The sequence below is a fragment of the Engystomops pustulosus genome, chromosome 3, assembly GCF_040894005.1.
Source record: "Engystomops pustulosus chromosome 3, aEngPut4.maternal, whole genome shotgun sequence".
Classification (NCBI taxonomy): Eukaryota; Metazoa; Chordata; class Amphibia; order Anura; family Leptodactylidae; genus Engystomops; species Engystomops pustulosus.
Genome location: NC_092413.1, coordinates 118,668,867 through 118,684,372, shown reverse-complemented (window position 1 = coordinate 118,684,372; position 15,506 = coordinate 118,668,867). Strand labels below are relative to the sequence as shown.

The 15,506-nt window shown below is 45.7% G+C and overlaps 1 long non-coding RNA gene across 2 annotated transcripts in view; it reads left to right on the top strand.

Moving 5' to 3' along the window:
* Window positions 1–15,506, top strand: part of LOC140121846 (uncharacterized) — a 238,583-nt gene that overhangs the window by 39,244 nt on the left and 183,833 nt on the right. The window lies entirely within an intron of this gene.

Sequence of the window (15,506 nt, the reverse complement as noted above, 5' to 3'; positions counted from 1 at the left end):
TTTTTATGCCTCCAAGACAGATTTTGTACAAAATATTGAGTGGCTTAAGCAAAAGGAGAGTTTTTAAGACACTGTTTACATCTTCTTCAGGGAAAGAACAGCTAAAAAAAATCAAAGTCCCATACATTTTATATAACATTGCTCACTGGACCTTATTTACTATGATCCATTAGTTAGTTGATCCTGTTGAGGGCAGGAGGCCTCAACAGTAAGCATTCTCATCTTGTTTGCTATGAGCCCTTAGCCCTGACTTGGGATTTAGGACTGTGATACTTTGAATGTTACAACAAGGAACTCTGGATAGCAAAGAGCTGAGTTGTGGTCACAGTACAGGCAGTCCCCGGGTTACATACAAGATAGGGTATGTAGGTTTGTTCTGAAGTTGAATTTGTATGTAAGTCAGAACTGTATATTTTATCATTGTAAGCCCAGTCAGAACTTTTTTGATCTCTGTGACAATTGGATTTTACAAATGTTGGATTGTCATAAGAATCAGGATAAACAATAAAGCTTCATTACAGACACCTGTGATAACTATTAGAGCTGATTATTGTAGCCTAGGACTAAATTACAATTAATTACCAATATCCAGAGGTCCGTTTGTAACTAGGGGCCGTATGTAAGTCGAGTGTTCTTAAGTAGGGGACCGCCTGTAATTCATTTTTCATCATTAGGCCAGTTATTCTTCCTGTACATAGTGTGGAATGATATTCTGCTTGTAACTGTTAAGATTGTTGAGAAAGAATTGATTTGATCTGTAAAAAGTTATGAATCATATTAAAGGTTTAATGTGGAGTTAAATCATAGTTAAAGTTTTTATTTCCAGTTGTTTAATTGTTTACAAGTAGATAAATGTTTTACTGCTTCCTTCATTTTTAGACAATAATACTCATTCTAGTTGTCTGTTACAGTTAGTATGTGTCCAAAAGCAGCCCATTGTTGAGAGATCAAAATCTTATTCCTTTACTATTAACTTTGCATTGAATATTGCTTATCATCTTTTGTCAGTGGGGACTGACATGAGAGAGTGGTTGTATGGTGATGAACTAGTCCTGTTTATGGATCTGGTCAAAGATACGCATCTCAGGACCATTAGTTTGATCACCGTGGGAGCCATTCTGGATTCCATATCAATTTCAATAAGTCTATCATTATGCAAGTAGATTGGCTGACTACCTCCGTACCTAGCCATTGTGGAAACCTTTAAATATATTGGCATTTATGTCTCTAGAGATATGGCCCATATGTATTGCCTGAATCTAGGAGCCATAGAACCCTAATTTGTTGATAAATTTACTGTTAACGATTTCTGGATGCCTGAATTTTAATAACATGATATTGCTTCCTAAAAGTCTGTATATTGTGGAGCAAGCATGCAATCCTATACCCTGTTCCACTCCCATATGGTCAATTTTCTTTGAGGTTCTTCTATGGGGGAGTGGCCGACCTGACCTGTATGTATCTATACTTTCTGGCTGGCCAGTTCAGATCTCCCTTGCTTTCCTCTTAAAACTTTTTTGGTTACCTGTCTGGAGTTGTGTACTTTGTTGCCTATTCTAGAAGATAACCTTAATTATTACGGATGTTTACCTCCCATTCAGAAGCTGGTCAATCAGATCTGAAAAGGTACTAGAGGGTTATAAACCGTCATAGCAATAGTGGGGGAGACTCTGCTATGGGGAATCCTCATATTTGATAGGGGATTTTGGCAGGGCTACTGGATTTTGTCTTTGTGAGATATGTTTAATGCCAATGAAATGTTTTCTTTTTTTCAGGACAGGTTTGAGATTCACAGCTTTTATAAGCTTTTATAGATACTTTAAACTATGGCAGGTTTTGAAGTTGCAGTTTCCAAGACCAGACAGCACCCATTCTGACTTACCAATGATTTGGGCTCACACGATGCAAGGCCTGATGGCCTTTATTTCCATTTTATATACCCTAAATGTGAAGCTCAAGCCCAAATAACTATGCTTCATGTCTCACCTTCAGCCAATAATAAAAGTACATAGCAATCATTCTCCACCAAGTTTGTCTCCTGCCTTACCACTTGCACAAGGTGGGTCAATAAATGGCTATTTTTTGGCACTTTATGAGGGATCACTGCGATATAAGCTAATTCTAGAGGGAAGTATGAGACCTCTTGTCTGAAATACTCCTGGTCACTGTCCCCTACTTCTCTGATACTTTTCTGGGAGTCCTAGATAAAGAGGAATGGCCACACATTGTCTGAATCCTCCTTTGGGAGGCACTGATTATGTTTAGAATGGAAGTATCTCTGAGGCTATGGAGGATACTATATAACCACTCTGTGGTTAATAAATTGTAACCTCTAGTTAATATAAGCAATGTAGCTACCCATCGAAATTTCAGACCCCTACTGTTCTTCATCTCCTAAACTGTTTTCTGATGCCTCACTTAGATCTGTGTACTGTTTCAGTCCAGTTTCATCCACTCTTGTACGATCGGTGAAACAATCTGTGTTAGCCACATTTCCCTCACCAACCACATCCTTGGTAAATTAACTTGCTGAATTATAGTGGGTTATGATGCAATAAGCTTTAGAATGGTACAGCAGCCCTCCAACCATTCTAAAGCTTTAGGGTTTATGTGTGTTTTGCCCAATAACCCCTATTGTTCACGTCATAGTGCATGTATCATGCATCTCCTTTCTGTTAGTGTGCTAAATGCCTACACTGAAAAAAGATAGAGCAGGCCCTAGTTGTACCTGTCTTTGCAGCCTCAATAGTCATTCCCTATGGACATCAGCAGGGTGAACGTCACTCACTTGCTGATCTCAAACCGTCTGCAAAAAGGAATTGCATTCTTCTGCAAATTAAAGTTTGTACCCAAATTGTTTCAATCTGGGTCTCATTGTTTCTCCACCCTGAAAGTGGTTGTCCATTTAAAAAAGTTGATCACCTTTCTGGGAACACAGCTTCAACAATGCATGTGAAAACACATTCATCTTTCACGTTGCGAGCTCAGACCCTTTTAAGTGAATAGAGCTGAGCTGAAATCTCAGGCAACACAACCATATACAGTGGGCAAAAAAAAAGTATTTAGAGTGGCACCAATTTCAAGTTCAAGTTTTAAGTGCAAGTTCTCCCACTTAAACAGATGAGAGATGCCTGTAATTGACATCATAGGTAGAACTCAACTATGAGAGACAAAATGTGAAAACAAATCTTAAAAATCACATTGTCTGATTTTAAATAATTTATTTGCAAATTTGGGTGAAAAATAAATATTTGGTTAATAACAAATCTCAACACTTGTAATATATATCGTTTGTTGCTAGAGATGAGCGAACATGCTCGTCCGAGCTTGATGCTCGGTCGAGCATTAGCGTACTCGAAACTGCTCGTTGCTCGGACGAATACTTCGCCCGCTCGAGAAAATGGCAGCTCCCGCCGTTTTGCTTTTTGGCGGCCAGAAACAGAGCCAATCACAAGCCAGGAGACTCTGCACTCCACCCAGCATGACGTGGTACCCTTACACGTCGATAGCAGTGGTTGGCTGGCCAGATCAGGTGACCCTGGGATAGACTAGCCGCTGCCCGCGCTGCTCGGATCATTCTGTGTCTGGATGCCGCTAGGGAGAGAGCTGCTGCTGGTCAGGGAAAGCGTTAGGGTGTTCTATTAGCTTACTGTTAGGCAGGAGTGATTCTCCAAGAACCCAACAGCCCTTCTTAGGGCTACAATAACGTTCTACTTTTTTTTTTTATTTGCAGCTAGTACCATATTGTGAGGAATTTGCAGGGGGACTTGCTACCGTTGTGTTTAGCTCTTCGTGACACACATATCCACCTCAAACACCAAAGTGGGAAAATTTATTAGGGGTTTGATTTCAATTAGGCACAGTCTGCCATTTACTTTTTATTTTACGTTTATTTTTTTAATAACTCAGTGTCATCTCATCTGGCATAGTAGTGTGCTTTCATACTTGGCTAGAAAATAGCCATAGGAGAATCCAAACAGCTTACTTACGCCTACAGTAGCGTTATGTATATTTGATTTCTGGTTGATCTGCTGGTGGCTGTACTTGCTGCAGTGCATCTACTAGCAAATTGTGAGCAATTTGTAGTGAGACTTGCGACCGCTGTGTTTTGCGCTTAGTGACGCACATATCCATTGCAAAGACCGAAAAGGAAAATTTAGTAGGGGTTGGATTTCAATTAGGCACAGTCTGCCATTTTTCCTTTTTTATTTTACGTTTATTTTGTTTCATAACTCTGCGTCATCTCATCTGGCATAGTAGTGTGCTTTCATACTTGGCTAGAAAATAGCCATAGGAGAATCTAAATGGCTTACTTACGCCTACAGTAGCGTTATATATATTTGATTTCTGGTTGATCTGCTGGTGGCTGTACTTGCTGCAGTGCATCTACTAGCAAATTGTGAGCAATTTGTAGTGAGACTTGCGACCGCTGTGTTTTGCGCTTAGTGACGCACATATCCATTGCAAAGACCGAAGTGGGAAAATTTAGTAGGGGTTGGATTTCAATTAGGCACAGTCTGCCATTTTTCCTTTTTTATTTTACGTTTATTTTGTTTCATAACTCTGCGTCATCTCATCTGGCATAGTAGTGTGCTTTCATACTTGGCTAGAAAATAGCCATAGGAGAATCTAAACGGCTTACTTACGCCTACAGTAGCGTTATATATATTTGATTTCTGGTTGATCTGCTGGTGGCTGTACTTGCTGCAGTGCATCTACTAGCCAATTGTGAGCAATTTGTAGTGAGACTTGCGACCGCTGTGTTTTGCGCTTAGTGACGCACATATCCATTGCAAAGACCGAAGTGGGAAAATTTAGTAGGGGTTGGATTTCAATTAGGCACAGTCTGCCATTTTTCCTTTTTTATTTTACGTTTATTTTGTTTCATAACTCTGCGTCATCTCATCTGGCATAGTAGTGTGCTTTCATACTTGGCTAGAAAATAGCCATAGCAATAGGATAGCATCGTTTGGTTTTAAAAACTCAAAAACACAAAATAAAACAAAAAACACAAAAAAAAGTTAAAAAAAAATTAAAGCTATAACTCTCATTTTAAAAATGTTTAACCCGAGGGCTAGGGGTAGAGGACGAGGGCGGGGACGTGGGCGTCCAACTACTGCAGGGGTCAGAGGCCGTGGTCCTGGCCGGGGTGAGACACCACCTGCTTATGAGGGAGCAGGGGAACGCCACAGAGCTACACTCCCTAGGTTCATGTCTGAAGTTACTGGGACTCGTGGTAGAGCACTGTTGAGGCCAGAACAGTGCGAACAGGTGATGTCGTGGATTGCCGACAATGCTTCGAGCAATTTGTCCACCAGTCAGTCTTCCACGCAGTCCACCCATGTCACCGAAATCGCCACTCCTCCAGCTCCTGCACCTCAGCCTCCTCCCCCCCAGTCTGCCCCCTCCCAGGAAAATTTGGCATTTGAACCGGCATACTCTGAGGAACTGTTTTCTGGACCCTTCCCACAGTCACAAACCACTTGTCCGGTTGCTGCTGAGCAATTTTCCGATGCCCAGGTTTTCCACCAGTCACAGTCTGTGGGTGATGATGACCTTCTTGACGTAGTGGAAGTGTGTAAAGAGGTGTCTGACGATGAGGAGACACGGTTGTCAGACAGTGGGGAAGTTGTTGTCAGGGCAGGAAGTCCGAGGGGGGAGCAGACTGAGGGATCGGAGGATGATGAGGTAACAGACCCAAGCTGGGTTGATAGGCCGGGTGAACACAGTGCTTCTGAGACGGAGGAGAGTCCTCGACCAGAACAGGTTGGAAGAGGCAGTGGTGGGGCCAGACGGAGAGGCAGGGCCAGAGCTGGTGCATCAGCGCCAAATGTGTCAACTAGTGAAGCTCCCGTGGCGAGGGCTCTTGCGGCGAGGGCTAGATCTTCAGAAGTCTGCCCAAGCCCTTAATGTCCACATCTCCAGATTGCTTAGCCTGGAGATGCTGCCCTATAGGCTAGTAGAGACCGAGGCCTTTCGCAACCTCATGGCGGAGGCCGCCCCTCGGTATTCGGTCCCCAGCCGCCACTACTTTTCCCGATGTGCCGTCCCAGCCCTGCACCAGCACGTGTCAGACAACATCACCCGTGCCCTGACCAACGCCGTTTCTGACAAGGTCCACCTGACCACGGACACGTGGACGAGTGCTGCCGGGCAGGGCCACTATATTTCGCTGACGGCACATTGGGTTAACTTGGTGGAGGCTGGGACCGAGTCTGACCCTGGGGCTGGTCATATACTGCCGACGCCGAGGATTGCAGGGCCTACCTCGGTCCAGGTGTTTCAGGCCTACTATGCCTCCTCCTCCTCCCACCCCTCCTCCACCTCCTCCTCCGAACTACCATCCGTGGGCACGGCGCCATCAGTCGGTAGCTCTAGGCACAGCAGCAGTGCCGTCGCTAAGCGACAGCAGGCGGTGCTCAAACTGCTGAGCCTAGGCGATAAAAGGCACACCGCCCAAGAGCTATTACAGGGCATCACGGCGCAGACTGATCTGTGGCTGGCACCGCTGAACCTGAAGCCAGGCATGGTTGTGTGTGACAACGGCCGTAACCTGGTGGCGGCTCTGCAACTCGGCAGACTGACACATGTGCCATGCCTGGCCCATGTGTTAAATCTGATAGTTCAGCGTTTCCTCAAGACATACCCCAATCTGTCAGATTTGCTCACGAAGGCGCAGCGCCGCCTCCAACTGCCCGCTCACCGACTGTTGTGCGACGTGCCCACGAGGTGGAATTCAACACTGACCATGTTATCCAGAGTTTACCAGCAGCGCCGAGCCATTGTAGACTGCCAGATGTCAACTTCCACCAGAACTGGTAGTCAGGTCAGTCAGCTTCCTCAAGTCTACAATGAGGAGTGGACGTGGATGTCTGATATCTGTCAGGTGCTGAGTAACTTTGAGGAGTCAACACAGATGGTCAGTGGCGATGCCGCCATCATCAGCCTCACCATCCCGCTGCTTGGCCTGTTGAAAAACTCTCTGATCAGCATGAAGTCGGAAGCTTTGCGCTCGTCACAAGAGACGGGGGAAGAAGATTCCCGTGTTGATAGCCAAAGCACCCTTAGGTCTGTTTCTCAGCGCATATCGGAGGAGGTGGAGGTGGAGGAGGATGAGGAGGAAGAGGAGGAGAATGTTGGCGAGACACAAGAGGGGATCATTGTTGAGTCCTTCACTGTTCAGCGTGTATGGGCAGAAGAAGAGGAGTTGGAGGAGTTGGAGGAGGAGGAAATGGACAGTCAGGCCAGTGAGGGGAGTGAATTCTTACGCGTTGGTACTCTGGCGCATATGGCAGATTTCATGCTAGGCTGCCTATCCCGTGACCCTCGCGTTCAAAGAATTTATTCCAGCACCGATTACTGGGTGTTCACTCTCCTGGACCCACGGTACAAGCAAAATCTTTCCACTCTCATCCCTGCAGAGGAAAGGAGTGTGAGAATGCATGAATACCAGCAGGCCCTGGTGCACAAGCTGAAACAGTATTTCCCTTCTGACAGCGCTAGCGGCAGAGTGCGTAGTTCTGCGGGACAAGTAGCGAGGGAGAGTAGGCGAGCAGGCAGCTTGTCCAGCACTGGCAAGGGTACGCTTTACAAGGCTTTTGCCAGCTTTATGTCACCCCAGCAAGACACTGTCACCTGTCCCCAGTCTCGGCAGAGTAGGGCTGATCTTTACAGAAAGATGGTGAGGGAGTACGTAGCTGACCATACCATCGTCCTAAATGATCACACAGCTCCCTACAACTACTGGGTTTCAAAGCTGGACATGTGGCACGAACTGGCGCTGTACGCCTTGGAGGTTCTTGCCTGCCCTGCCGCTAGCGTCTTGTCCGAGCGGGTTTTCAGTGCAGCTGGTGGCATCATCACCGATAAGCGTACACGCCTGTCGACTGACAGCGCTGACAGGCTGACGCTTATTAAGATGAATAAAGCCTGGATTTCTCATAATTTCCAATCTCCACCAGGTGAAGGAAGCTCAACCTGAATAATTGATCCACTCCTCCTCCTCCTCATTTTCCTCCTTCTCCTCCTCTTTGTACAGTAAAGCAGAGGAAACTGGCTATTTTTTGACAGGGCCCACTGGCTCTAGCTATAGTACTTTATGCATTTAATTTTTCTGGAGGGCCACCGACCCGTTCCTCTGTTTTAAACAATTTTTGGGAGTGCCACATACAGGCACTCAATCTATTCAATTTTTCTGGAGGGCCACCTACCTGCTCCTCTGGTTTGAAAACTTTTTGGGACTGCCACATACAGGCACTCAATCTATTCAATTTTTCTGGAGGGCCACCTACCTGCTCCTCTGGTTTGAAAACTTTTTGGGACTGCCACATACAGGCACTCAATCTATTCAATTTTTCTGGAGGGCCACCTACCTGCTCCTCTGGTTTGAAAACTTTTTGGGACTGCCACATACAGGCACTCAATGTATTCAATTTTTCTGGAGGGCCACCTACCTGCTCCTCTGGTTTGAAAAATTTTTGGGACTGCCACATACAGGCACTATCCAAATTAAATTGTCTCCATAGCAGCCTCCACACGTTGTCTCCATTGCTACCTCCAAAAGTCGTCCATATAGCTGCCTCCATACATCGTCCCTTTATCAAACGAGGTGTGTCAGGCAGAAATTTGGGTTGTTTTCATGGATTCCACATCAAAGTTGTTAACTTTGTCGCCACCCAGCTGTGTTATCCACAAAATATACTAATAAACTTTTATCATTTACCAATATTATTTCAGCGCTTCTTGCGCATCTGTTTACATTCCCCTCACCCGCCATATCCTAAACTTATAAGAACGCTACTACACTTGATCTTATACAAAAGGTTCTTAGAAGTGCTGTTTGGGGAGTAGCCTAGAGACAGGGGCTTGGATTGGCGAAAGCTCGCCTGGCTGCGGAGCGCCAGCTCCATCCCAAGATCCAACTAACATAGTTTTAACTGCAGCACCTTTAATCTACTACTAGTTCACTGCCTCCATAATAATAATAATAATCTTTATTTATATAGCGCCATCATATTCCGTAGCGCTTTACAAATCATAGGAAACAAATACAAATGTAATGTAACAGAGCACAACATTTGTATGGAACAACAGGAGTGAGGTCCCTGCTCGCCAGAGCTTACGGTTTATGAAGATGATGGGGTAACACGAGGTAAAAGAATATTTAATGGTCAAGCCATTCTTCTTAGGGAATAGAACAAAATATAATAAATGGAATTGCTGTCGCTTGAACCACTCAGCCGTCATCTTATATACCAGGTCCAGGGTGAATGGGACTGTAGAGAAGTCTGGTGCCTGTTGGTTGCTGGATAACAGATGGGAGGACGACACAGGACGGGTTAGTAGAAGAGTTAAAACTTCATGCAGTTAATGAGTGTTATAGGCTTGCCTAAAGAAATGGGTTTTAAGAGCACGTTTGAAACTTTGGAGGTTAGGTATTAGTCTGATAGTCCAGGGCAGAGCATTCCATAGAATTGGTGCAGCTCTAGAGAAGTCTTGGAGACGCGAGTGGGAGGTCCGCACTAGGGTAGAGGTTAATCTAAGATCACTGGCGGATCTAAGAGCACGGGTTGGGCGATAGACTGAGATAAGAGAGGAGAGGTAGGGGGGTGCAGCATTATACAGAGCTTTATGGATGAGGGTTATTATTTTAAACTATTCGAAAGGAGACTGGCAGCCAGTGCAGCGACTGGCATGAACTGTAAGCATACATGGTCCCCTTATCAAACGAGCTGTGTCAGGCAGAATTTTGGGTTGTTTTCATGGCTTCCACAACAAACTTGTTAACTTTGTCGCCACCCTGCTGTGTAATCCACAAAAAATACTGGCAAACTTTTATCATTTACCGATATTATTTCAGCGCTTCTTGCGCATCTGTTTACATTCCCCTCACCCGCCATATCCTAAACTTATAAGAACGCTACTACACTTGATCTTATACAAAAGGTTCTTAGAAGTGCTGTTTGGGGAGTAGCCTAGAGACAGGGGCTTGGATTGGCGAAAGCTCGCCTGGCAGCGGAGCGCCAGCTCCATGCCAAGATCCAACTAACATAGTTTTAACTGCAGCACCTTTAATCTACTACTAGTTCACTGCCTCCATACATGGTCCCCTTATCAAACGAGCTGTGTCAGGCAGAATTTTGGGTTGTTTTCATGGCTTCCATGTTAACTTTGTCGCCACCCTGCTGTGTAATCCACAAAATATACTGGCAAACTTTTATCATGTACCGATATTATTTGAGCGCTTCTTGCTCACCTCCTTTGGTTCCTCTCTGCCACCCATTGGTTTGAAGCCTGAGTCCATTTAGGGTATGTCGCCATGACACTCTCTAGCCTGCTGCCGCTGCCTCTGCATGCCGTCCCCTATAGTGTCAGGGTCAATTATTGGATGTTTTAGATGCTATCTAGCTTCATTCTGTCACTCTGTCATGGCCATGCTGTTGCCCATAATTTTGGCATAATGGTGCGATTAAGCAGCCTCAGAGGCATCCATGCATGCTGCCCCTGCTGTTTCCTGTCCATTTCCGTGGTGTTTCCATCCTTTTCTGAGGTTCCCAGGTGTTTGGCCAAGCTTCCCTGTGCAGAGCCTTGGTCCCCTTGAAAAATGCTCGAGTCTCCCATTGACTTCAATGGGGCTCGTTATTCGAGACGAGCACTCGAGCATCGGGAAAAGTTCGTCTCGAATAACGAGTACCCGAGCATTTTAGTGCTCGCTCATCTCTATTTGTTGCCAATGACAGTGGTCAAACATTTTTTGTAAGGATGCGTTTAAATGTTCAGTTTTTCACATTTGTTTTCACATTTTGTTTCTCGTAGTTGAGGTCTATTATGTCAATTACAGGCCTCTCTCATCTTTTAAGAGGGAAAATTTGCACAATTGGTGGCTGACTAAATACTTTTTTCCCCCACTGTAATCTATAGTGTGTTTGGAAGGAAAAGAAGTGACTGCAGCAATCTTTATAATCCAAGTCTGGGACAACCTCTTTAAATGAAAACCCTCACATCTTCTAAACCTATAAACTAGCCGTACCCTGAGGTAGGTCATGAATATATATCACTTTAGAAGCCCTTATCTTGTATTTGTAGTACCTTGTATCTGGTTTGTGGATTGCAAGATTGAGGTGTGGATTTTTTTACTTTTTTTTGAAAGCGTAACTGTAAAGCTATGGTGATTTTACCAAATTCTTTTATGTGATTCCCCCTTTTAAAACAAGCAGAGCGATATCTGTGCTGCTCGTCCTTTTGTTTCCAAGTTTGTGGCATTTTCTGTTCTGAAAGTGTTTGACAAAAATCTTTCTCACTAGAGGTGAAGTGGGCAGAGATTGTCTGTCAGTCTATGCCCTCAGGCTGAGGCCGGATAGCTTGCCCACAGATCCTATGATGCCATGTGTTCTCTCTCAAAGTAATTTGGCATTAAATCCATTTAGTTTCCCCACAAGTAAATCAACTGAACATAGTGCACATAATGTATGCACAGGATGTATATAGTGACAGCCTGGTAGCATTCATCACATGGAGGAGCAGGGAATATGTAATAAGTTGTAGAAATCATTAGTGCATGAAGTCTATGACTGTGCTCTGTGAGGACTGACGGTTAATAGCTTATCTGCACGGAGCTGATACTGCCAGTGACAAGGTGGAGAAAAGGAGCAGCATACGGAGAGAAGACAGACAGAGAAAGTTCTGTAGAATCACAGACTGGGGTGTAGGGGCTGATTGGAAACAGGGAGTACTTGTACCTCACTATTCTATGCAGGAGACTGTCACATGACCTCCTCCTTTGTGAGCAGGGAGCAGCAGCTCCGCCCCTCCTATGAATCCAATTCAGAAACAAAATGTAAACAAAGGCAGGGGGGCTTCTCCCAAGAACCCTAGGTGCAGACGTTTCCCGGTTGCTGAGAATGGACAGGACAAGCTCCAAGGAAGTGTTTTGGACTGGCACAATAGAGGCAGAGACCCTTCTGACATCGTCTGGAGCGTTCCTGGGGAGAAAGTCAGGCACTGTCCACCTGCATAGGCACCTCTGCAGCAGGCACAGCAGGAGGCTGAAGACTTCAAACCTGGGCTTGCGGGTTGCTCAAGATGTAGCTCTTCAGCGCTTTCCTTAAAACGAATATCGATCCGTGTGTCCAGAATGATGATACCAGACAGCACGTCTTTAACTTTTCCCGAAAGTCCTTTTTTTTGAAAGTCGCAGTCAGAGCTGCATCGTTCCACGTAAACTCAGAGGTCAGGGTATGGAACTGAAGTGCATAGTCATCAACAGGTTCCTCAGGAACAGACTGGAATTCTGAGAGGAATGCTGTGAGAGTCGAAATGACTGGATCGTCTCTGTCCCATTGGGGAATAGCTCAAGCCAGGGCCTTCTCAGAGAGGAGGCTGATGTTGGATGCCACCTTGGACCTTTGAGTGACAAATTGAGATGGCATAAGTTCAATGTGCAGGGAGCACTGAGTGATAAAGCACTTGGAAGACTTGGGGTCCGCATCATACTTTGACGGCATAAAGAGTCTTAGCCTGCCTGCCGCCGAACCTAGACTAACTTGAATAGCAGGAGGAGGCACAGGAGCTTGACACTGTTGCTGAGTAGCCATCAGTTGCTCCAACATGGCGGTGACGTGGCGTGGTACAACCAGGTCATTCCACAGGTGCGACTTTGTTCGGAGTAGCTGCCAAGGCGAGGTACCGAAACGGTAGGCAGATTCATGGTGGGGGACAGGCAGGAGGTCAAGACAGGCAGCAAAAGTTCAGGGTCAGAGGCAGAGCAGGTGGTCAGGGCTAAAAATTCAAATCACCCACCTTTCCCTAGAACTGATATAAAAATAAATAAACAGTAAAAATACTAAACACATTTTCGCGTCCGAAAGTGCCTGAAAATTTTTTTTAAAAATATAATAACGTTTTTTCACTGCGTTAACCCTCTAACGCAAAATAGTGCCCAAAGTCGAAAATGTCACTACCGCCATACGGCGTGGGACACTACCGCCATACGGCGTGGGACACTACCGCCATACGGCGTGGGACACTACCGCCATACGGCGTGGGACACTACCGCCATACGGCGTGGGACACTACCGCCATACGGCGTGGGACACTACCGCCATACGGCGTGGGACACTACCGCCATACGGCTAGGGAAACTACCCCCATACGGCGAGGGACACTGCCCCCATACGGCGAGGGACACTGCCCCCATACGGCGAGGGACACTGCCCCCATACGGCGAGGGACACTGCCCCCATACGGCGAGGGACACTGCCCCCATACGGCGAGGGACACTGCCCCCATACGGCGAGGGACACTGCCCCCATACGGCGAGGGACACTGCCCCCATACGGCGAGGGACACTGCCCCCATACGGCGAGGAACACTACCCCCATACAGTGAGGAACACTACCCCCATACAGCGAGGGATACTACCCCCATACAGTGAAGGACACTACCCCCATATAGCGAGGAACACTACCCCCATACAGCGAGGGATACTACCCCCATACAGTGAAGGACACTACCCCCATATAGCGAGGAACACTGCCCCCATATAGCGAGGGACACTGCCCCCATATAGCGAGGGACACTGCTCCCATATAGCGAGGGACACTACCCCCATACAGTGAGGACCGCTACCGCTATACAGTGAGGGACACTACCCCCATACAGTGAGGAACACTACCCCCATACAGTGAGGAACACTACCCCCATACAGTGAGGAATACTACCCCCATACAGTGAGGGACACTACCCCCAAGCAGTGAGGGACACTACACCCATACAGTGAGGGACACTACACCCATACAGTGAGGGACACTACCCCCATACAGTGAGGGACACTGCCGCCATACAGTGAGGGGCACTGCCGCCATACAGTGAGGGACACTACCCCCATACAGTGAGGGACACTGCCGCCATACAGTGAGGGACACTACCGCCATACAGTGAGGGACACTACCGCCATACAGTGAGGGACACTACCGCCATACAGTCAGGGACACTACCGCCATACAGTCAGGGACACTACCGCCATACAGTCAGGGACACTACCCCTATACAGTCAGGGACACTACCCCTATACAGTCAGGGACACTACCCCCATACAGTGAGGAATAGTAACCCCATACCGTGAGGAACACTACCACCATGCAGTGAGGAAGACTACCGCCATGCAGTGAGGAACACTAATGCCATACAGTGAGGAACACTACCGCCATACAGTGAGGGACACTACCCCCATACAGTGAGGGACACTACCCTCATACAGTGAGGGACACTACACCCATACAGTCAGGGACACTACCCCTATACAGTCAGGGACACTACCCCCATACAGTCAGGGACACTACCCCCATACAGTGAGGAACACTACCCCCATGCAGTGAGGAACACTACCGCCATGCAGTGAGGAACACTACCGCCATGCAGTGAGGAACACTACCGCCATGCAGTGAGGAAGACTACCGCCATGCAGTGAGGAAGACTACCGCCATGCAGTGAGGAACACTACCCCCATACAGTGAGGAACAGTGCCCCCAAACAGTGAGGAACACTACCTCCATACAGTGAGGAATAGTACCGCCATACAGTGAGGAACACTACCCCCATACAGTGAGGAACAGTACCGCTATGTTCTTTTCTTCTTCCCAGAGTTCTCTGACCCATTTAATTTGAAATTCATTCCCACAAATCCTTGTAAACTTCAAATTTGTGATGAATTGAAGTTTTCCTGAAATTCTAAACAAAATTTAGAATTGTTAGAATCGATTCGGCCATCTCTAGTCAGCACATAAATTACTTTTCCTCACTGCTAGATAAAAGGACAATTGAAAACTTATATGTATATATAAGTTTTCAATTGTCCTTTTATCTAGAAATTCCTATTTTGTAATGTATAATATGTTACATTTTATTAGCCATGTTGAAATTTGAGATCTTCATAAAATTTTAGTTAATAATGTCAGCACTTTTGCAAGTGAAAGGATTTTATGCTCTGTTAAACTAAAGTCCCTGTGCAATTGTATTTAATTAGACTTACTCTGTGTGAGAAATACTCAAACCTGAATTACTTCAAAGGGTCATTGGAAGTGATGCCATGAAATATATCCCACAGTGATAGTTAAACCTGCTCATGGCAAATAAAGGTAGATGAGAACCAATTCATCTGTACAAACCTCAATTCTATAGATAACCACCCAATTTGCATTACTTGATTGTTGACCCTTATCTGTCACTATGTGTCTATGTTATTGTGGGTTAAGTCTTTTACTAATGGAAAATTAAAAAAAACCCTTCACTACCTACAATCACAGTTATTGGGTTGTGGTGTGTTGGAGTAGATATAACTAAGTAACAAATGATAGACCTAAGATTAAACAAACCGAAGCTTGGCCTTTTAAGGGATTTTCCAATGATTTCCATAAAAATTCCATTCTTAGGAGAACTGTCTAATCTAGTAGGCACATTCTATGTTCATGACCATGTGATATTTCAGTTTTTCTTGTTTAATAAATTAT